We start from the raw sequence: 21,642 nt of genomic DNA, 5'->3' as shown, positions 1-21,642 counted from the left end.
TAGCAGGACACTAATAGATTAAGAAAGCCTGGGCTTTGCTTGAGTTACTGTATAAATAGATGCAGCGAGAGACCTTTTAAAATCAGGACCCACTGGTATTTCACAAATCTGTTACCATCTATTCATGGTTGGTTACTATATGGAGCCTGTGAATAAAGGTTCTTTCTGGAATCTTAATTTGAATGGGCTTTTTGGGAACTAAAAATGTTCTCCCTATGGCATCTCTCAGAAGAACCACTCTGGCACCTTTATTTGTAATAAGAGTGTAAGTATAGGCCATACATGTATGAAATACATTTTCTTAATCATTCTTCAGTTTTTGATTAATCTTTCTAAACCCATTTTTTTCATTAGATGATTGCAATGAGCTGGAGTAAATCCTGGGCACCTTGGTCTGACTGAGAGCATTGTACACCTTTATGAACATATTACTTTAAGAATAAATCACACATCCTCACAGAATATACAGATACACATTTAAATCGTAGCGATTGCTTTTAGGTCATGCAATCTTTGCAATTCTTGAGGCTTCTGGTGGTGATAATATTAACAGATAGCTATGTAAGGAAATATAATTCAAGTTAAGACCATTTTGCTTTATTTCTTAGCTTTTTTATTTTGATACCTTGTACACCAGCATTGTGCTAACACACTAATTGCTTCCTCTTTGCAGTGATTTATCATGATATCCATAAGTAATAATGCATTATTGCTCTGTTATTCATGTGATTTAAATATATTCTCCTTAGTACTCTTAAAATAAATAACAATTCTGTAATGGCACTTTGCAGGGTTATGTTGTTCTTTGTTAGAACCATTGCTTGCTGAAGATCCATTTCATTCTGTGAAGGATTCTTTGCATGTTTCATGAGTTATTTGGGCATTGAAAATGTTCCTAATATGTGGACAAACAAAACTTTTTATTGTTTAGTAGGCTTCCAAACAGAATATTAATATATCCAGAAAATCTGAACTTACCCTGTGTTATTGTATGCAACAAAGATCACTGAAAAACCAGGAACAGACTTGGGTTCGCTTCCCAGGTCCTCCCTGTGTGGAGTTTGCATGTTCTTCCCGTGTCTGCGTGGGTTTTCTCCCGCAGTCCAAAGACATGCAGGTTAGGTGCATTGGCAATCCTAAATTATCCCGGGTGTGTGTGTGTGTGTGCCCTGCGTTGGGCTGGAACCCTGCCCTGTGCCCTGTATTGGCTGGGATTGGCTCCAGCAGACCCCCGTGACCCTGTGTTAGGATATAGTGGGTTGGATAATGGATGGATCTACGGTGGGCTGGCACCCTGCCCAGGGTTTGTTTCCTTCCTTGCACCCTGTGTTGGCTGGGATTGGCTCCAGCAGACCCCTGTGGCCCTGTAGTTGGGATAAGCGGGTTGGATGATGGATGGATGGACATTGGTATTTTACATATTTCTATAAATATCTAAATAAATTAAAGTTCTTTCTGGGATCTTCATATGGATGATTCTTTTGGGAACAAAAATGGTAATCATATGGCATTGCTCTAAAGAACCAATGAGATGCTTTTATTTTTAAGAGTGACATGTTTACTGAAAGTGTTAATGGAAAGTATAGTGCAAAATAATTTGTCAAAGTAGGTTCTGCATATCCAGACAAGGACTGCTCTGCTCATTTTAGAAAGCTGGAGTGTGTGTGTGGGGGTGTGTGTTTGAAGTGTATATAACACCTTTCCAAGGCTCAAATTGCTTCACAGAAATTTGTAATGAACAACAAGGCATATATAATATTATATACAAATGTCTGCATAAAAAAATAAAGATAAATACAGGAGAGCATGTTCATTGTTTGTATTAACCAAAGTATCCACTCTGCTGTATTTGCATATGGCATATATGGTACAGGGAGCATTTCATTTTTAATAGATTCATATTCATCCACTCTAATTTTTCAAATCATATGTTCTAGTTTATGGTTGTTAATGATTCCTATGATACACTGTTAGCAGTTAGAATATAGCGGTACATTTTTTTTTTAAAAGCACATTATCTGCTCCATATTGAGAGAGAAATTCTCTTTGCTGTCCTTTTGACTTCTATTAAATATTAAATTATTCAACCAAAGTCGCCAATATAAGGCTTTTTCTTTAATCTACATAATCTTAAAATCCCTATGTGCAGACTGATCATTTACCTTTGTGACAAAATGTAATGCAATAAAAAAGGGGAAAATTAGCTTTATTTTAGAGATGTGTTTTTGTTTCTTTTTGAACAACGGGTGTGTTTTTTGTTTTTGATTATTCAGTAATACTTTTACTGTTGTTTTGTTATTATGCTATAGTTTTATTATATTTGTAACTTAGCTATAATGGCTTATGTAAATGTTTTTCTAACATTCAAAAAAATACAGGGGGACTATAGCTGAGCATTTAACAACTAGGTATTTGATCACTTTGGATGATTCTAATATAACCCCGGGTGGTTTATGTGACATGGTGGCTCAGTGATTAGAGCTGCTCACACCTACAGGTGGCCTAGTTCAAATCCCAGCTCACTCTGAGCTCTCTCTGGCTTTACTAAATATTCGTACTAAACGTGCAGGTTATACAGGTAAACTAATTCGTTTGTGAGTGAGAATGGGGGGCATGAGTCAACAGGGTAGGGTGTGATGGGCAGGCGTTGGTTCCTGTCTTGTGCCGACTGCTGCTGGAGTGGACTGATTAAGCAAGTTTAGTTTAGATAAGTAGATGGATACTTTGGTATAAAATACCTACTTGCGGTTAATACTTCTGTTTTATTTCGGATTGCCTGACTAGCAAAAATTGTTGTTCAGTGAAAAAACGATCATTTGATTTTGACATTGAAGTAAGGAATACATTGTTTTTAGTACTGCAATGTTTTATATTTCTAATTACATTAATAATGAACAGATTCACACGCAGTTTGTTGAGTGTTGCGAGCAACCAAGAACAGTGTCAACAGAAAAAGGCAGGAATAAACACCATGGATTAGAAACCAATGACTTCGGACACATAGACAATCGTAGCAGACCCGCGAGTTCACTCACACTTAGAGTGTTTAAAAGAAAACAGAACAGTAAAATAACTGAATAGATACCGTTACGGAAGAGCAAGGGATATTTTCACCATAAAGTTTAGCCCTCGCTTCTACTTTTTGTAATTGGCAGCGCATGTAACCGGTATTTTAACAGATAAACCAGGCAGTTTACGTAACATCTGGGCTTGACGCTGGACACGACCGAGGAATAATATATCTCTAAACAACAATGCGATCGTCCGTGAAATTCCCAAAACAAGCTAAAAATGTTTTCCAGTTCCTTTGTGTTATAGTAGTACGGTATCTGTATATCTCGGTGCTGCTCTGAGGGGAGATGTCAAACGATTAATAAAACAACGTATTTATTGAGTTAATTGATATACATGTTTTGTGCTGCTAATTTGAGCCTAAATATATTTAGATATTCAAGGGGTAAGCCTGTTAGAAAGAAGGTTGGATGGATAATTAAGAATTATAATTCAATCAGTCAGTTAGTCATTCATTATCCAACCCGCTATATTCTAACATAGGGTCACGGGGGTCTGTTCGAGCCTATCCCAACCAGCACAGGGCGCAAGGCAGGAACAAATCCCGGGAAGGTCGTCAGCCCACCGTAGTATAATTCAATTACAGTATTTGAATTTATTTACTTATGAAATTCTTTACTTCTTAACAGACTGCTTAATAAAACACTGCGCACGTGTATATATTTACCGTAATGCATTTTATCAAGTGACTATCGGCCATCAAATGCTTTGTGTGTTGCCATGTGGCATTATTGACCTTTTTAGCCTTATTTACATTTTTAATTATATTGTAAGAAAAAAAAAAAAATGAGAATGCGCTTTTAAACGTGCATTGTAGAAGTTCTGGAAAAAGTGTTTGTAAATTATAATTTTAAACTGCATACATTTTTATTTTCGTGCATTCCATTGGTTGTGATTAAACTAATGACATTTACATCTTTAGTTAAATTTTGCAGCACATTACATGTTACTTTTACTTAAATCATCCATCCGTTTATCCATTATCCACCCATCCATCCATTATTCAACCTGCTATATCCTAACACAGGGTCACGGGGGTCTGCTGGAGCCAATCCCAGCCAACACAGGGCGCAAGGCAGGAAACAAACCCCGGGCAGGGCGCCAGCCCACCGCAGTGTAATTCAATTATTTGAATTTATTTACATATGAAATTCTTTCCTTCTTAACTCTGTTTTAATCGCTCACTTGGATAAACTGATATCAGACTGCTTAATAAAACACTGCGCACGTGTATATATTTATCGTAATGCATTTTATCAAGTTGCTGTCGGCCATCAAGCCATCAAATGCTTTGTGCGTTGCCGTGTGGTATTATTGACCTTTTCAGTTTTATTTACATTTTTAATTATATTGTAAGAAAAAAATGAGAATGCGTTTTTAAACGTGCGTTACAGAAGTTCTGGAAAGAGTGGTTGTAACTATAATTGCATTCATTTTTATTTTCGTGCATTCCATTGGTTGTGATTAAGCGAAGGACATTTACATCTTTAGTTAAATTCTGCAGCACATTACATGTTACTTTTACTTCAATTTAAAAAATACAATGAATTGATCGAATTGAATAAAAAATACGTCTCCATTATTAATTAGAGTATGCATGAATACGAACCTTTGGAAAGAAATAACTTTAAAGACATTTAACCTGAAGTTGAAAAAATGCACATTCATTCAATATTAAATCCTTTCAGTGTTTTTATTTATTTATTTTTTATTAAGATTATGGTAATGGAAAGTCTTGTGGTTTCAATAAAATGGCATCGTGAGGTTGCTTTATATGCGAAAGAGATCAATATAACAAATACTTTAAAATCTTTATCATTTGATTAGTCCCATGCGCAACAGACACCTTAATCTTCTCTTTCCAGTCTCTAAAACCTGGTAAAGCTGTTAGACTTGACGTTTACAGGTCTACCGGAAAACCAAAATGTAAAAATAACATCCTGGACAGCTAGCATGTTTTCCCTTTTTCTGTATACCAAGATGCTCTACTGTCTGTCTTGTTTCAGCGAATATGCAAAGGAAATCCAATCTCGAATACAAAACGTTTTTTCGTGAGTCTGTGGCCGTCTCCGCTAATTTACAGCATTCACGTTTTGATCACGAGGCCGCCTTTTCAGCTAGTCGGTTCAGAAATAAATAACACGAAGAATTAAGACTGGCAAAATATTGTGTCTATTCAGTAATCATCTCGATATTATTTCTTTTCATCTTAAGAAATGTTAGTAGACCACAAAGCTAGCACATACTTAATCAGAACGTAAGCTGGAGTTGTCTTCTTTTTTTCGTTTTTCTTTTAGCAATTTTAATAAAAAAAAAAAAAAAAAAAGAGGAGTAAAGATTTTAAAACGGATATAAGGTGAGCCCAAGACGTGCAGCAAAAAGAAGGAATCTCCAGCGAGGTGAAGGAAAACGAACATAAAGTAAATAGAAAAGCTGTTCCTTAGGTGTGGATTTGTGTTTTCCATTTTTGTTTATTTGATATAGACTTGCATTGAGCATAATGTCGAGCTTTTGGCCTCAACATTAATTCTCTCTGTCTCTCACACTGTTCATGTAATTTAAGCGGAGGAATGTATTGACAACGATTTTGCAAAAAGCAGACAGGTTCTGTTCATAAGTCCACACTGGCCATGTTTAACTGAAGATGAGTGTATCATACTGGTCAGTGCTGCCAGTGTTTGTCTGTGGGCTCATATTTTCATACACACAATGTATTTATGGTGTGAAAAAATAATGCATCATCCATCCATCCATCCATCCATTATCCAACCCATTAGATCCTTACTACAGGGTCACGGGGTCTGCTGAAGCCAATCCCAGCTAATACAGGGCACAAGGCAGGAACAAATCCCCCTGGCAGGGCGCCAACCCACCGCTGGGCACACACCAAGCACACACTAGGGGCAATTTAGAATCGCCAATGCACCTAACCTGCATGTCTTTGGACCGTGGGGGGAAACCCAAGCAGACACAGGGAGAACATGCAAACTCCACACAGGAATAGTGTACCATAAAGCTGGAAATTCTGAGATAATGTGGAAAATGGTAGCAGAACGTTTGATGAGAGCAGGCCATTCAGCCCAACAAAGCTTGCCAGTCCTCTCCACATTATTCCTCAAGAACAACATCAAGTCAACCACCATTGTCTACTGTCTGCCACATTGCTTGGTTCCTTATTCCATGTGTCTGTAGTCTTCTTTGTGTAGAAAAACCTTACTAACAAAGGACATTTATCCTTAACACGTTTCCAACTGGGCCCACATGTTCTTGTTGAGCTCATTTTAAAGTTATAGTTTCAATCCTCAGAAATAAATCAATTCATAATAAAACACCTAAGTAATTGCACCACTTAATCTTCATTTGCTTAAACTGGAAAGATTCAAATCCTTCATTCTTTCCACATAACTTCTACCCTGTAGTCCTGGAATCGGCCTAGTTGGCGGTCTCTGGACTTTATTTTTGCTGTGCTATGTGTGTTTCATTTTTTGTTTTTGTAGCCTGGAGACCAAAACCACACGCAATTCAGGTGAAGGCTCACTAGTGTGTTGTAAACCTTAAACATAACCTCCTTTGATTTGTACTCCACACATCAAGGCGCTATATAACCTAATATTCTGCCGGCCTTCTTAATGGCTTCTGAACACTCTCTGGAAGTTGATAGTGACAAGTCCACCATGACTCCCAGGTGCTTTTCATAAGGCGTACGTACGTTCAGGTTTCAGACCTCCCATTGTGTATTCAAATCTAACATTTTTACTTTCTGCATGTAATATTTTACATTTACTGACGTTAAATTTCATCTGCCACAAATCCCCCTAAAGCTTTTATGTCCAAGTCCCTCTATAGTGATTGAATGGATTCTTGATTATCTGCCAGTCTACCTTGTTTGGTATCATTAGCAAAGTAAATTTGTGGTTTAGATTCTTATCCCGATTCTTTATATACTGTATATTAAAAATAGCGCTGACCCTTGAAGGACATCACTGTTAACATCCCCTAATTCTGATAGGGGTCCTCGCACCATCACCCTCTGTGTTTGAGCCAATTCTGACTCTGACAGGGCCATTTTGGAATTGACCGTTAACCTAAAGCTGCATGTTTTTGAGGTGGTGGGAGACATGCAGGGAACACACAAACTCTACCATTAGTTTATTGGGTAGTCAATATTTTTTTTGCTCTTGAAAACATTGATCAAATGACTAAACTCTTCCAAGTAATTGTTCTACAATGGCTCCTTATTGGGTTGTGTGGTTCCTCATAACCTTTGCTTGACAAAGAACCATTTCATTCTGGGAAGGGTCCTTTGCATGTGAAATTGGTTTCTTGGGCTGGTGGCTAATATGTGGACAAAACAGAGATAAATAATGTCTAGTAGATAACGTACCAGGGTACGAACAGATCAAGAACTCCTGAAATAAGCCTGTGTTAATGTATGCAATAAGAGTCCTTTTAAAATCAGGAACCTGTTTTGGATGAAAATAAATGAAGTTCTTTCTGGAATCTTCTTATGGATGGTTCCCTAGGAAACCAAAAATGCTTCCCCTAAGACACGTGTGGGCAAAGTCAGTCCTGGAGGGCCGCAGCGGCTGCAGGTTTTTGTTCCAACCCAGTTGCTTAATTAAGAACCAATTCTCGTCAGTAAGTTAATTCCATGGCTTGTTAGTACTTTAACTCTGCCATGTCAGGTCATTCTCATATCCTAGATTTTCTTTTCCTTTCTAAGGATATCATCCTAATGATTTCAATTCTAAAACAGACGAGTATTTCTCAGTGCTTCACTTTTTTCTCTTCACTTTCCTTCCAAGTATTTAATTTAACCCAATAGTGCACGATAAATACACACCAGTGTAAATGGAAACAAGCTAAATGGAGAACTGCTGGTTTCTTTTGTCATTTGCATCTTCTTGCTAATTAGAAGCAATTAAAATACGAAAATACAGCTGTTTAAGACTAAAATAAGCAATAAGGGTTCAAACTCTGAACAGGTGAGTCAACTAAAGTGAAGCAGAAGTGTTACTTGAACAATAAGAGCTTCTTATTAAGCAACTGGGATGGAACAAAAACCTGCAGCCATTGCGGCCCTCCAGGACTGACTTTGGCCACTTAGGCATCGTGCTGAAGAACCACTTTAGCAGCTTTGTTTTTAAACTTGTAGTGTGAATTTTCGTTTCTGGGCTAGGTTTTTTATTTTTTACAGCCCTATAGATTAAATATCCAGTCCCCTTCAAAAGTATTGGAACAGCACAGCCAATTTATTTCAAATAAATTCAAATGAATTGGCCTTGCTGTTCCAATACTTTTGAAATGAACTGCATACTGCACATATATCAGCAGATATGTCAGCAGGTGGGAGTTTTAATGTTGCTCCATTAGAGCAATTCAGTCCTGATTTATTTAATGGTTAACTGGCTTGATTGTCTTGCGTGTGAAGTCTTAATGATCATCATGTGTTTCTGTGGGCTTTTATGAACGGTCCTAACGCATATAGCCACTGGGCACTGTAAGTTGACCCAATATGGAGTCTGTGTGAATGAATATGGTGTTGTGCCCATCCAGGTTTGGTTCTTGTTTTGAGACCTCAACTGTAGGAAGTAATATCTTCCCAAGACCCTATATTGATTAAGACCGCTTCTGACAATCAGTGAGTGAATGATTTGTGTGTCCCCCAATTCGCCACCATGACCCAACTCAGATGCTGTACACTGCAGGTTAGCTCAGGCAAATAGAAATACTCTTTAAGTGTCTCACAATGAGGCTATCATTAGTGACACAACAACCATTTCAACAGCCATGACTTAATCAAAATGATAAGAGCAATAAGCGCCACCCTAGGGACACAGAGAATGAGTCCATGAAAATGATGATTATAATAATACTGCATACATTTGTTCTGTTGTATGTTTAATTTTAAATAGAGACATTAGTACAAAAGCAAATGCAAACACAAATCTAAGAACTGAGAAAACTGTATGTTTTCAGTTCTTAGATTGTTGTTTGTCTTTGCTTTTGTCCTAATGGTTATTGCTCAGTTGTAAAGGAATCACAGGAAAGCACAAATGCCTTTTATAATTTATGAGCACCATTTACTGCTAATACCTGCTACTGGGGGAGGAGGCTAAGGGTATTGTAAAATTACTGCTGCAATTGCAAAGTACTGAACATCCTAAAAGGGAAAGAGTGTGCGTGATCAAACCAGCTAAGACAAGATTAAAGGAAAACAGGGAAACTTTGGAAAGAGCAGTATACTCTTGATCAGCCATCCTTGCATTAGCTTTTCAATTTACGTTTTTGAATATTTAGTCCATACCTGGGAAGTCGATTAAACACTAAAAAATAATTGCATGAGTAACACAGAAAAAATAACTATTCATTTATTCCTCTAGTCACTGGACCTGCCTGATGCATTATGTAGCTGTCTGTCTGCCTGTCTATCATATAGTTCCTTTTCCTATCTATCTATCTATCTATCTATTATATAGTGCCTTTCATATCTATCTATCTATCTATCTATCTATCTATCTATCTATCTATCTATCTATCTATCTATCTATCTATCTATCTATTATATAGTGCCTTTCATATCTATCTATCTATCTATCTATCTATCTATCTATCTATCTATCTATCTATCTATCTATCTATTATATAGTGCCTTTCCTATCTATCTATCTATCTATCTATCTATCTATCTATCTATCTATCTATCTATCTATCTATCTGCTCTCCGGCAAACAGTGTAATGCTAAGTACAAGGCTTCTACTGTCTAACTTCATAACGTATATACATACATTCTAAAATCTGCTTTCCTTAACCCAACCTCCATAGTATATGACAGTAAAATTGAGAATTAGGTGATTTTTAGATATTGATCATTATAAATCTTATACCATTTTTTGTTTTAATGCATTTTTATTTAGGACTGTGTTTTCTGTGTACTGGGAGCTCCCATTCTTTAGATTTTTGTCATACATTTCCTGATATTCATTATTGATTTCTGATAAAATTAAAATAATGTAAAAATGTCCCATAATTAAATATATTTTGGAACACCATGCCACTTTTTTATTTGTTTTTTAAATTTTACATTCCCTAAATTCTGTTTCACTCTTTTTTTAATTCTTATTATAAAAATGTCTTTTTGTTTCATTTTCTTTTTTTTTTTTCTTCTTCTATGTATGAATATCTTTTGGCAGCACAGACACCTCTCTTTTACTCATAAGGCAGCACCACAAAGTAAGGAAACAGCTGATAGAAAGAAAGATCATTTGAATGTCTGCCTGTTCTGTCCACAAGATGAAATAATTCAGCAACTTTAACCAAGCGTAGAGCTCAAACTCTTAGACTTCCAGTCCTTATCCTGCAGTCCATTCTAGTTGTATTTTCTTGATGTTCTGTGTTTAATTAGTTACATCCAACACAACTGGGCTGAAAATGAGGAATTTCGTTTTTTTGTCAGGATTCTTCCCCTCTCATTAACACGGTGCTAATAGGTTTTCTTTTCACTATTTAACAAAATTACAGTATTTTAATCTCTTTATAAAATGAAAACTGCTCTCCCATTTTTAACTGTATTTTACCTGTTCTTCTCATATCAGGAGTTCTAAATGGATACTATCACTAATACCTTTGAGATCTTCTCTTTCATTAAACACCCTGGATAAATCCCACTAACAAAAGGAAAAGCTGCTGAAAGGATTCTTAGGCCCAAATTACGGCAATCAATGGGTAGTTATATTTATTCAAGAGGGAGATGAGACACAAGTTCGTTAACTTATAATGCAATTAGCTAAAAAACAAACATGGCCAGAATGTATTGAAATAACAGAGCCATTGTTTGCCAAGGAGATCAAACCTCATCTTCACCACACCCTCCCTTCTCTGTCCCCATGTCAGCGTATTTGAATAAACAGTCAGAAGATGTCTTTTGCATTTTGCATTATCAGCTTCATTAAATGTAGATGAAAGCAAATTAGCAAATGCTCTTAGTAGGATACCGACAAGGGGGGTCTTGGGAAGCTGGCAACAGAGGACTAAATCTCTCAATATGGAAAAAATGGTCATAGTGGGCCATGAAAAGTTTTGCTTTAAGAATCCATTATTAAAACAGGGACATGACAGCCTGTGCTCAATGTTGCTCTTTATGTGGTACTTGTAGTAATAATAATAATAATAATAGTAGTAATGTAGAATACAGTGAAATTCTTCCTTGCATGTCTGACTAATGGTTAATGCTCCTGGGCTCTGGCTTTGATTCATGGCCTGGTGACTGCCTATGTGTGGCCTCACCAATATCTTGGTGACATATGGCTAAGGACTCAAAAGAGTGGCATCTTTTATAGATGTTTAATAACAGGTAGGTGAAGTAGCTGAGAGGCCTGGAAACCACAAGGCTGTCTGTTCAGTCGCCACCACTTGACACACCTTGATACTCTGATTGGCTTGCTTCATTTGTGAGTACGTCTCTGCAAATATGGTGTCATTGTGAGCCTTTAAGTGAAGTTTGGAACATAAAGCTTTGTATTAATCCATCCATCCATTCATTATCCAACCTGCTATATCCTAACTACAGGGTCATGGGGCTCTGCTGGAGCCAATTCCAGCCAACACAGGGCGCAAGACAGGAAACAAACCCCGGGTAGGGCGCCAGCCCACCGCAGGGCACACACACCAAGCACACACACTAGGGGCAATTTAGAATCTCCAATGCACCTAACCTGCATGTCTTTGAACTGGTGAGAGGAAACCCACGCAGACATGGGGAGAACAGGCTAACTCCATGCAGGGAGGACCCGGGAAGCAAACCTAGGTCTCCTTACTGCGAGGCAACAGCGCTACCCACTGTGCCACTGTGCCGCCCCTTTGTATCAATTTCAGTTCTTTGTTATGTGTACAAGTACCATGTACAATGAAATGCTTGCTTGCATGTGCCCCTGCAGCCAGTGACCATAGAAAAAAAAAAACAACACACAATAAATAAATGAATATAAATAAGTAAATAAATAAAACCAGAATCCTAGGAATAAATAGAGACAGTGGCAGAAGTGTATGTGCAGGTAGCAGTGGAGGTGACACAAGTTTATTGATTGTTCATGAGTCTGATTGCAGTTGGGTAGAAACTGTTCCTGCACCTGGAGGTGTGCGTCCGAATGGACTTCAGTTGCTTCCCAGATGGGAGGAGGGTGAAAAGTGACAGTGCAGGGTGGCTGGGGTCCCGCCTGATACGGCGTGTAGTGTGGATGTCATGGATCGCAGGGAGCTGTGTGCCCGTGATCTGCTGTGCTGTGTTCACCACCCGCTGCAGGGCTCTGCAGTCCTGAACTGAGCAGTTGCTGTACCAGGATGTGATGCGTCCTGTCAGGTTGGATTCCACAGTTCACTATTAAGTTGTGCAAATTAAATCTTAAATGGTTGCCAAGGAATTACACAATTTTGATTCTTGGTAAAATGTGTCCATAATTCATAGGATTTCAAAAATTGTCCATACACTGAATTAATTTTGAATCCCACTTGTATTGCTTAGTATTCTACTTATATTTGCTTTACAGAATGCCTTAGGCTGGTGTTCACTGTGAAATGCAGTTTAGATAACAAGGAACTAATTAGTATACTTTCTTTTGTGTTTTTGTATTATTATTATAGTGTCATTAGTAAAGTATTTTCTTTAGGTATCCATCTACAGGGTGTCCCTATAGTCTGGACACATAGGAAATAGCACTATTTGAATGACAATTCCTCTAACTGGATTGAGAAGTCAAGCAAAATGACCCCTTTTATTGGCTAACTAAAAAGATTACAATATGCCAGCTTTCGAGGCAACTCGGGCCCTTTCTTCAGGCGAGATGTCATCTAACTGGAATGGAAGATGTGCTCATGTGGAATGGTCTCCTCGTTCACCAGACCTTAGCCCTCTTGACTTCTTTTTCTGGGGTATGCTAAAGCTGAATGTATACTCGATGAAAATGTAAAAATACGAGACATCTGAGGGAGCGCATCATAAGTGAATGTGCTCAAATTGACAGAAATGTGCAGGTAATACGTCAGGCTCATGTGAGTCTTGCAAAAGCGCATCAAACTCTGCATCACAAATGGTAGAAATCACATTGAAGATGTTATTAATTAGTCTTTCCATGAAATAAAATGTTCATTTTTTTTTATTGAAAATATGCATTTTGCCCATGTGTCCAGACTTTAGGGACCTTTGTATTTTTTTTAACCCACTTAGTTCAAATGAGCATGACAAGAAGCCAAAGCTTACTGCTATCATTTCATTTCAAGGCCCATTCATGTTCACTCATAAGATCAGCGTAAAGTCACCCATAAAACAAACTTGCACACGAAGGATTCTGTTTGATTTCAGTCCTGCAATAATCATCTCAAATGTAAACCTGCTTTAAGTTAGAAAGTTAATGGCGCTGCTGCTGAATCTGTCACATCTGTGAGGGCCAGTGCAGTGTCCTACACTGCCATGTGCTGGGCTGGTAACAATACTTCAAGAGTGACCCACCAAATCAACACGTTAATTAAAAGGGCAAAGTCAGTTATGGGGGTGAGTCTGGACCCCCTGGAGGTAGCAGCAATGGAGAGAATTAAAACAAAACTGAGTGCCATTATGAACGATGCTGCACATCTTCTCTCTGACACACCAACAGTGAGAATTTTTAGCCAATGAATTATCCAGCAGTAGTGTGTCAGGAAACACGACTGGGGCTCCTTTATACTAACAACAGTATGTCTGTATAGCGGCTCACTGGGACTGGGATGTCAGAAGTCCTCTTTCTTTTTTAATTTTGTTGGTTTATGGTCATTGTGTATTTAAAGAGCTTCTGTAAAGACCCACATTTCCCCTGGGGACAAATGAAGATTGATCTACATATATACACTATCTATCTATCTATCTATCTATCTGTCTATCTATCTATCTATCTATCTATCTATCTATCTATCTATCTATCTATCTATCTATCTATCTATCTATCTTATAGTGCCTTTCACATCTATCTATCTATCTATCTATCTACCAAGTTAATATATTTTACCAAGTTAATTGAGATGATTTTAAGTTTTGGTGGATGGATAGCGATGTATTCAATACCAGTTATACTAAAATGGCCATCCCCCTTACAATATACTTTGTTATGTCTTGTAATTTCTGTCTCATATATAGTAAACACAAAACAGGAGAAACAATATCAATTTAGCAAAAAACAAGTTTTTAATTTATATATTTCCATTCTACTGTAGATATTTGAAAATCTTCCGAGTACTACATTTAACCACACTTCGAATAACGTTGCTGTCTGAGGTTCGCAGCCCTAATAAAAATTCTGTCATTTTCTAATTTTGCTGTAAGTTGATAAAAGGGTGGCACATTTTTTTGAATCCCTGGTCAGATCTACAAGGATTACATTTCATTTTTTCTTGCTTCTTCATAATGGTTTATTTCATCCCTTTGCCTTTATTGAAATACTGAGTAGGGTTTCCTTCCAGTAAGCAGGATTTTGTCTGCCGGCCAGCAAAGTAAGAAAGAATTCTATAGAAGAGCCTGATAGGATAGGAGTTTCATTAGTAATATCTCTCAAAAGGCCATAAGAGAAACACATTTTGTAGAAATTGCAGAGTTCCCCTGTAATGTCTTATTGTATAGGGTGGTCCAGATGTAATTTTCATTACGCTATAACTTATTAAGTTTATTACATAGAAAATCACCCAAAAAATCCCAGACCATCAAGAAGTGTGCGAACTGAAGACATGAAGAATCGTCTTCGCGCCGAACTGGAATCGTCCCGACATAAATCAAAGTCATCCAGACGATCTGGATCTGCATAATTAGATCTGGACCACCCTGTAGATGTCCAGTCTACTGAGTTGAGGGGAAAGACAAAACATGCAACCAAAAATTGCCGGCATGGCATGGAGTGCATGGGGTTCTTTTAGATTACTAGAACACCTATGTGTCGAGAGGTATGGTCAGTAAGCAACTTTAAACTAATACATGGCTAACACAAACTGAAGAATGCAATTATTGGTGAACAACAGTTTTCAACTTTTCCTTATTATAATTCATTACATTTTCCCTGCAAGTATTTTGTGGGTCCTCTATGGGTTTTAAGGTCAGAGAACACAATTATGTTATTTGTTTTTAATTTGCCATAACATGTTGAATTATAGTCAGTGTGGTGGCTTTGATTGTTGCTGCTTGTGACATCATTAATGCAAGGCTTTATAAGCCAATGTCAGCTGGGGAACAATGTCTGAGTTTATGGAAATACTCCCAAAAAGAAAGAAAGTCTTGCATGTGAATATCCTTATTTTTCTGGTTAATGACTTACTGCTACATCCTCGACACTATGTTTTCATTTAAAAACCTTTTTACACTTGGCATTTTCATATCATTTACATGAATATGGCATAATTGTCTGCCTACACTGAGCATGCGCACACACTGTGTGATTTACAGTCACCAAGTCGGCCTGAATTTCTGCTTTATGGCCCTCATTTCACTTGCAGTATGAGAGCGGTTAAGATAGATAGATCGATATGAAAGGCACTATATAATAGATAGATAGATAGATCGATATGAAAGGCACTATATAATAGATAGATAGATCGATATGAAAGGCACTATATAATAGATAGATACATAGATCGATATGAAAGGCACTATATAATAGATAGATAGATAGATCGATATGAAAGGCACTATATAATAGATAGATACTTTATTAATCCTATTCACATACTCCAGCAGCAGCATACTGATAAAAAACAATATTAAATTAAAGAGTGATAAAAATGAAGGTACAGTATAGCAGACAATAACTTTGAATAATGTTAACATTTAGTCGCATAGTGTGGGGTCTCCTCAGTCTGTCAGTGGAGCAGGACGGTGACAGCAGTCTGTCGCTGAAGCTGCTCCTCTGTCTGGAGATGATCCTGTTCAGTGGATGCAGTTGATTCTCCATGATTGACAGGAGTCTGCTCAGCGCCCGTCGCTCTGCCACAGATGTCAAACTGTCCAGCTCCGTGCCTACAACAAAGCCTGCCTTCCTCACCAGTTTGTCCAGGCGTCCTTCTTCTTCATTATCTCTCCCCAGCATACCACCGCGTAGAAGAGGGCGCTCGCCACAACCGTCTGATAGAACATCTGCTGCATCTTCTTGAAGATGTTGAAGGACGCCAGCCTTCTAATGAAGTATAGTCAGCTCTGTCCTCTCTTGCACAGAGCATCAATATTGGCAGTCAAGTCCAATTTATCATCCAGCTGCACTCCCAGGTATTTATAGGTCTGCACCCTCTACACGGTCACCTCTGATGATCACAAGGTCCATGAGGGGCCTGGGCCTCCTAAAATCCACCACCAGCTCCTTGGTTTTGCTGGTGTTCAGGTGTAGGTGGTTTGAGTCGCACCATTTAACAAAGTCCTTGATTAACTTCCTATACTTCTCCTCCTGCCCACTCCTCATGTCTCTCACAATTGGGGTTTTGGAGGCGTTTTTAGAAGTATTCGTTTTTTTCAGTTGAAAACACTGGGGTAGTGTGGATGAAAGGCTGAAACTGAGAAAGAAATCTGCATTTTTAAATGAAAACGAGCCAGCGTGGATGGGGCCAGAGATTCTTCCTTTTTTTTGCCATTTTGTTCATTTTGCCATTCCAGTTTCAATTCCTGCTAGTTTTCTGTTTTACTTTTTAATCTCCTAGTCCTTTTCCTTTGCCTTTTGGTCTGCCAAGTTCCATCTTTGGCCAGAATTCATTAACATGTCCAGCTGCTTTGACCCTGTCACCTCGGTCACTAATAACCAGATACTGTACCTTTGTACGGGGAAAGCAAAAAAACTGCACAAAATGGCGATACAAAGATGTGATGATGTAAGTACAGAAATAACAAGTACTAAAAATTGTAGAATTAATATTGAAAATAATGTTTCAATTTTGGAAGGCAGCTGTTGATTTGTTTTTCAACTGGTTGTCTTCAGTTTGTGAGTAGTTTATAAAAGTGGCGGTCTTGTTGTTCATGTGGACGCTTGGCTGCTTGTGTTACTGTCTGTGATTTAAACACAACATCATTATTTAAGATGGTTTTGCACTATTTCAAACATCCAAGTTTTGTATCCAAATCTTAATGAAATAAAGAAATAATAATCACATTTTCATTTAGATAAAGAAAACTTAAACGGGTTTGGGGACTTTTTGTTTCGGTTTTGATCAAAATCAAATCAAATCAAAATGTATTTATAAAGTACAATTTTAAAACACCATAAGTGTAAAACCAATGTTCTGTACAATAAAACCAAAAAAATAAAATAAATAAAAATAACAATAATAAATCAATAAGACAAAGTACAAAAACGACACAAATACTAAAACAAATAAGTTGAAAGAACCAATTAGAAGATGAACAATTTACAGAAAAACAATGGATTTGAAAAAAAAGATTAATACATTATTAATAAAATTGATACCCCAGTTACTCCTATCCATCCATCCATCCATCATCCAACCCGCTATATCCTAACTACAGGGTCATGGGAGTCTGCTGGAGCCAATCCCAGCCAACACAGGGCACAAGGCAGGAACCAATCCTGGGCAGGGTGCCAACCCACCGCAGTGATTGAAACATCTGAACTGAAAAGCTGACCTCATTTCAATTGGCAGAGCCTTCCATCACTCAGGTGTTGGAACTGCAAAGGGACGATCAGCCCTGGTCTTCATCTTAGACTTTGGCACAACCAACAATTGCTGTTGAGAGGAATGTAAAGAGCAGACGGGTGTATACAGAAGCAGCAACTCGGCCAGATAGGATGGGGCAACGACTTGTAAACCAAAAGTAACATTTTAAAATGAATCCTAAATTCAACTGGGATCCAATGAAACGAGGCCAGAATTGGAGTAATGGACACAACTTTCTGAGACCCAGTAAGAAAACGAGAAGCAGCATTCGGAACCATCTGCAGCCGAGAAAGATAAGATTGACTGACTCCAGAATAAAGTGAATTACAATAATCGAGGAGCGATTTATAAAAAAAATCATGGCATACCTTCTTCAAATCTGAGTGCCCCAGTAGCGGTTTGACTCTAGTAAGTAGTCTAAGCTGAAAAAAGCAGCTCTTAACATTGGACAAAATCTGTTTATTAAAATAAAGATCAGAATCAACGATAACCCCAAGATTTTTGACGTGGGGTTTGCAAAACCCAGCTAATGAGCCGAGCTGATCCCTGACAGCCCCATCAGAAGCCATTGGTCCAAATACAATAACCTCAGTCTTACTCTGACTAAGATTCAAAAAATGTACGGCCATCCAATGTTTGACCTCATCATAACCTCATCACTTTGATGATCGTATTTCTAGAGATTCTGTTGATATTCGACTACACCTTTGCTTTAGTTTTTCATCCCCTAGTCCTAAAACTCTTACTTGCCCTTTGTAAAAATTCACCTTACTACATAATTCAAAACAACAATATTCATCAACCAAGATGTTATTCTGCTATTCTTCTCACAGAAGAATGTTAACACAATATGGGAAAAAACTACACTACACAACACTACACTATACTACACTCAACTACACCACACTACACTATACTACACTACTATATTACACTATAATGCACTACAGTACACTACTACACTGCTATACTACATTCTACTACACGTATACTACACTACTACAGTACACTATACTACACCACACTACTATATTACACTATACTACACTACACTACTACAGTACACTATACTATACTATTACACTATACTACACTACTATACTGCACTATATTACACTCTACTACACTACACTATACTACACTACTATCCTACACTATACTGCACTACACTACTACACTACGCTATACTACACTACAATACTACAGTACACTATACTATACCATTACACTCTACTACACTACTATACTGCACTATACTACACTCTACTATACTACACTATACTACACTACACTGTACGAGGACTGAAGCATGTGGAACAATACTAGATGGGTTTGACAAGAAATAGACTGCTTTGAGAAATAATACTGTAATGATTGATTTCTTTTTTTATTTAAGGAAAAACATTAATTGCATTTGATTTTGTTTTTCCTTTCTGGACATGCATTCATTCAGTCAGTCATTTTCCCAACCCTCTATATCCTAACACAGGGTCATGGGGGACTGCTGGAGACAATCCCAGCCAGCACAGGGTGCAAGGCAGGAACAAATCCCTGGGCAGGGTGCCAGCCCACTGCAGGGCACACACACACAATTTAGAATCACCAATGTACCTCACCTGCATGTCTTTGGACTGTGGGAGGAAACCCATGTAGACACGGAGAGAACATGCAAACTCCACGCAGGGAGGACCTGGGAAGCGAACTCAGGTCTCCTTACTGTGAGGCAGCAGCTCTACCCACTGCGCCACCGTTCCCCCCCATATTCATTCATATCCTGGTCTGTTGTCTGTCCAAGTGGGGTTTTCATATTTTTTTTGGTTTATGTGTGGATTTTGTTCAAAGTATTTACTTTTTTAGTTTTACTTTCTCGTCATTAAGAATTAAGCATTAAGTCAACTGCTGTTGCTGAAGTGTCCCAGAGTGGGTGAATGTGGATGTGTTTATGTGTGAGCTCTGCCATGAACTGCCTTTCTGTCCATTTGTTCCTTTCTTACATGCAATGCTGTCAGAATGCGTCCCAGCCCCCCATGACCCTACAATTGGATTAAGTAGGTTGAGTAATTGGATGGATGGATAATGTATTCATCTAAAACGTAATCTTAGAATACAATGTTTGTGGAGCTGGAGCTTATCCTGGCAGCAACAATTGCAAGGTAGCAACTGAACTAAATGGAGTGCTAGGGATTTGCCAAAAAAGAAACAAAGCTTTTTTTATGCTGTTGGTGTGTGTGTGTATACTGGTAGCATGAGGCCATACCTGGACCCTACAGGTCTCAAGGCCATGGTGGAGATTCCAGGAGACAGGCAGTTAGTCTAGGAGAGCTGGACAGGGCCCCTCGTAGAAGGTCCTTAACCCATCAGCAGGACTGACCGCTGTCTGCTCCTTTGGGCAATGCCAGAGCCTACAAAATGACCTCCAGCAGGCAGGCCACTGGTGTAAATGTAAATCAGAAACAGACTTCATGAGGGTGGCCTGAGGGCCCGACATCTTCTAGTGGGCCCTGTGCTCACTGCCCGCCTGGCACCGTGGAGCTTGATTGATATTTGCCATTGAATACCAGAATTGGCAGGTCCATCACTGGCGCCCTGTGCTTTTCACAGATGAGAGCAGGTTCACCCTGAGCACATGTGACAGACGTGAAAGGATCTGGAGAAGCCATGGAGAACGTTATGCTGCCTGGAACATCGTTCTGCATGACCGGTTTGGTGGTGGGTCAGTGATGGTATATCTGGGGAGGCATATCCATGGAGGGGCAACAGCACCTTGACTGCCATTAGGTATCGGGATGAAATCCTTGGACCCATTGTCAGACCCAATGCTGGTTTCTCCTGGTGCATGACAATGCCCGGCCTGATGTGGCGAGAGTATGCAGGCAGTTCCTGGAGGATGAAGGAATTAAAACCATTGACTGGCCCCCACACTCACTCGCCTGACCAAAATCCAATAGAACACCTCTGGGTGGGACATTATGTTTCAGTCCATCCGACGCCACCAGGTTGCACCTGAGACGGTCCAGGAGCTCAGTGATGCCCTAGTCCAGATCTGGGAGGAGATCCCCCAGGACACCATCTGTCGTCTCATTAGGACGTTGTCAGGCAGGCATACAAGACCTTTAGGGGGAATACAAACTACTGAGTATGATTTGGAGTTGCTGCAATGACATTTTGTCAAAATGGACTCCCCTTCCTGCCTACCACGTCATTTTTTCCCTTTGACTTTCGGGGTGTCTTTGAATTCAGCCCTCTGTATGTTGATCGTTTTCATTTCCATCAAATGATGTGCCATCCTTTCGTTCCTAACACATCACCATATCAGTCCATATCAGTAGAGAGAGCCAGCAGGATTTTTTTTTTCCCATTGACATCTGATGTTTTTTCAAAGTGTCCCTTTCATTTTTGTGAGCAGTTTATATATACAGTATATGAATATATATATATAAGTGTACATATACAGTATATTAATGTAGACGTTTCCTCCTGTTATGAGCACAAGATCAACAAAGTAGGAGCAAGTCTTGGACAGATTGCCAGGGTATCACAGCTTTCTTTCGTTGATATCTTTAACGTCCTCAGTTTTTTTGTGTCATTGCCCGGCCCTGTGCAGTAATAATTTGGTGAGACCCTATTCCAGTGCCCAGGCTGGAATTTGAACCCAAGATAATACTGGGTGTTTGCACAGCTTTTGTATTTTATTTATTAAAAGTTTTTAAGTTAAGGCTCTGCAGTGAGCTGGCTGCTTGTCAAGGACTGTTTCGTGTCTTGCACCAGGTCTGCTGAAGGCAGGCGTCAGTGCGCCATTAATAGGGTTTGTTAAATTATATTACGTTACATGCAGGTTTAGGAATACGCCTCAGTGACACTGAACTGGGTCAGCTGGGGCTGAGAGTGTTGTGTTCCTCGAT

The sequence above is a fragment of the Polypterus senegalus genome, chromosome 10 (genome assembly GCF_016835505.1).
Source record: "Polypterus senegalus isolate Bchr_013 chromosome 10, ASM1683550v1, whole genome shotgun sequence".
NCBI lineage: Eukaryota > Metazoa > Chordata > Cladistia > Polypteriformes > Polypteridae > Polypterus > Polypterus senegalus.
The sequence above is the reverse complement of the archived record's forward strand: the minus strand, read 5'-3'. Positions refer to the sequence as shown.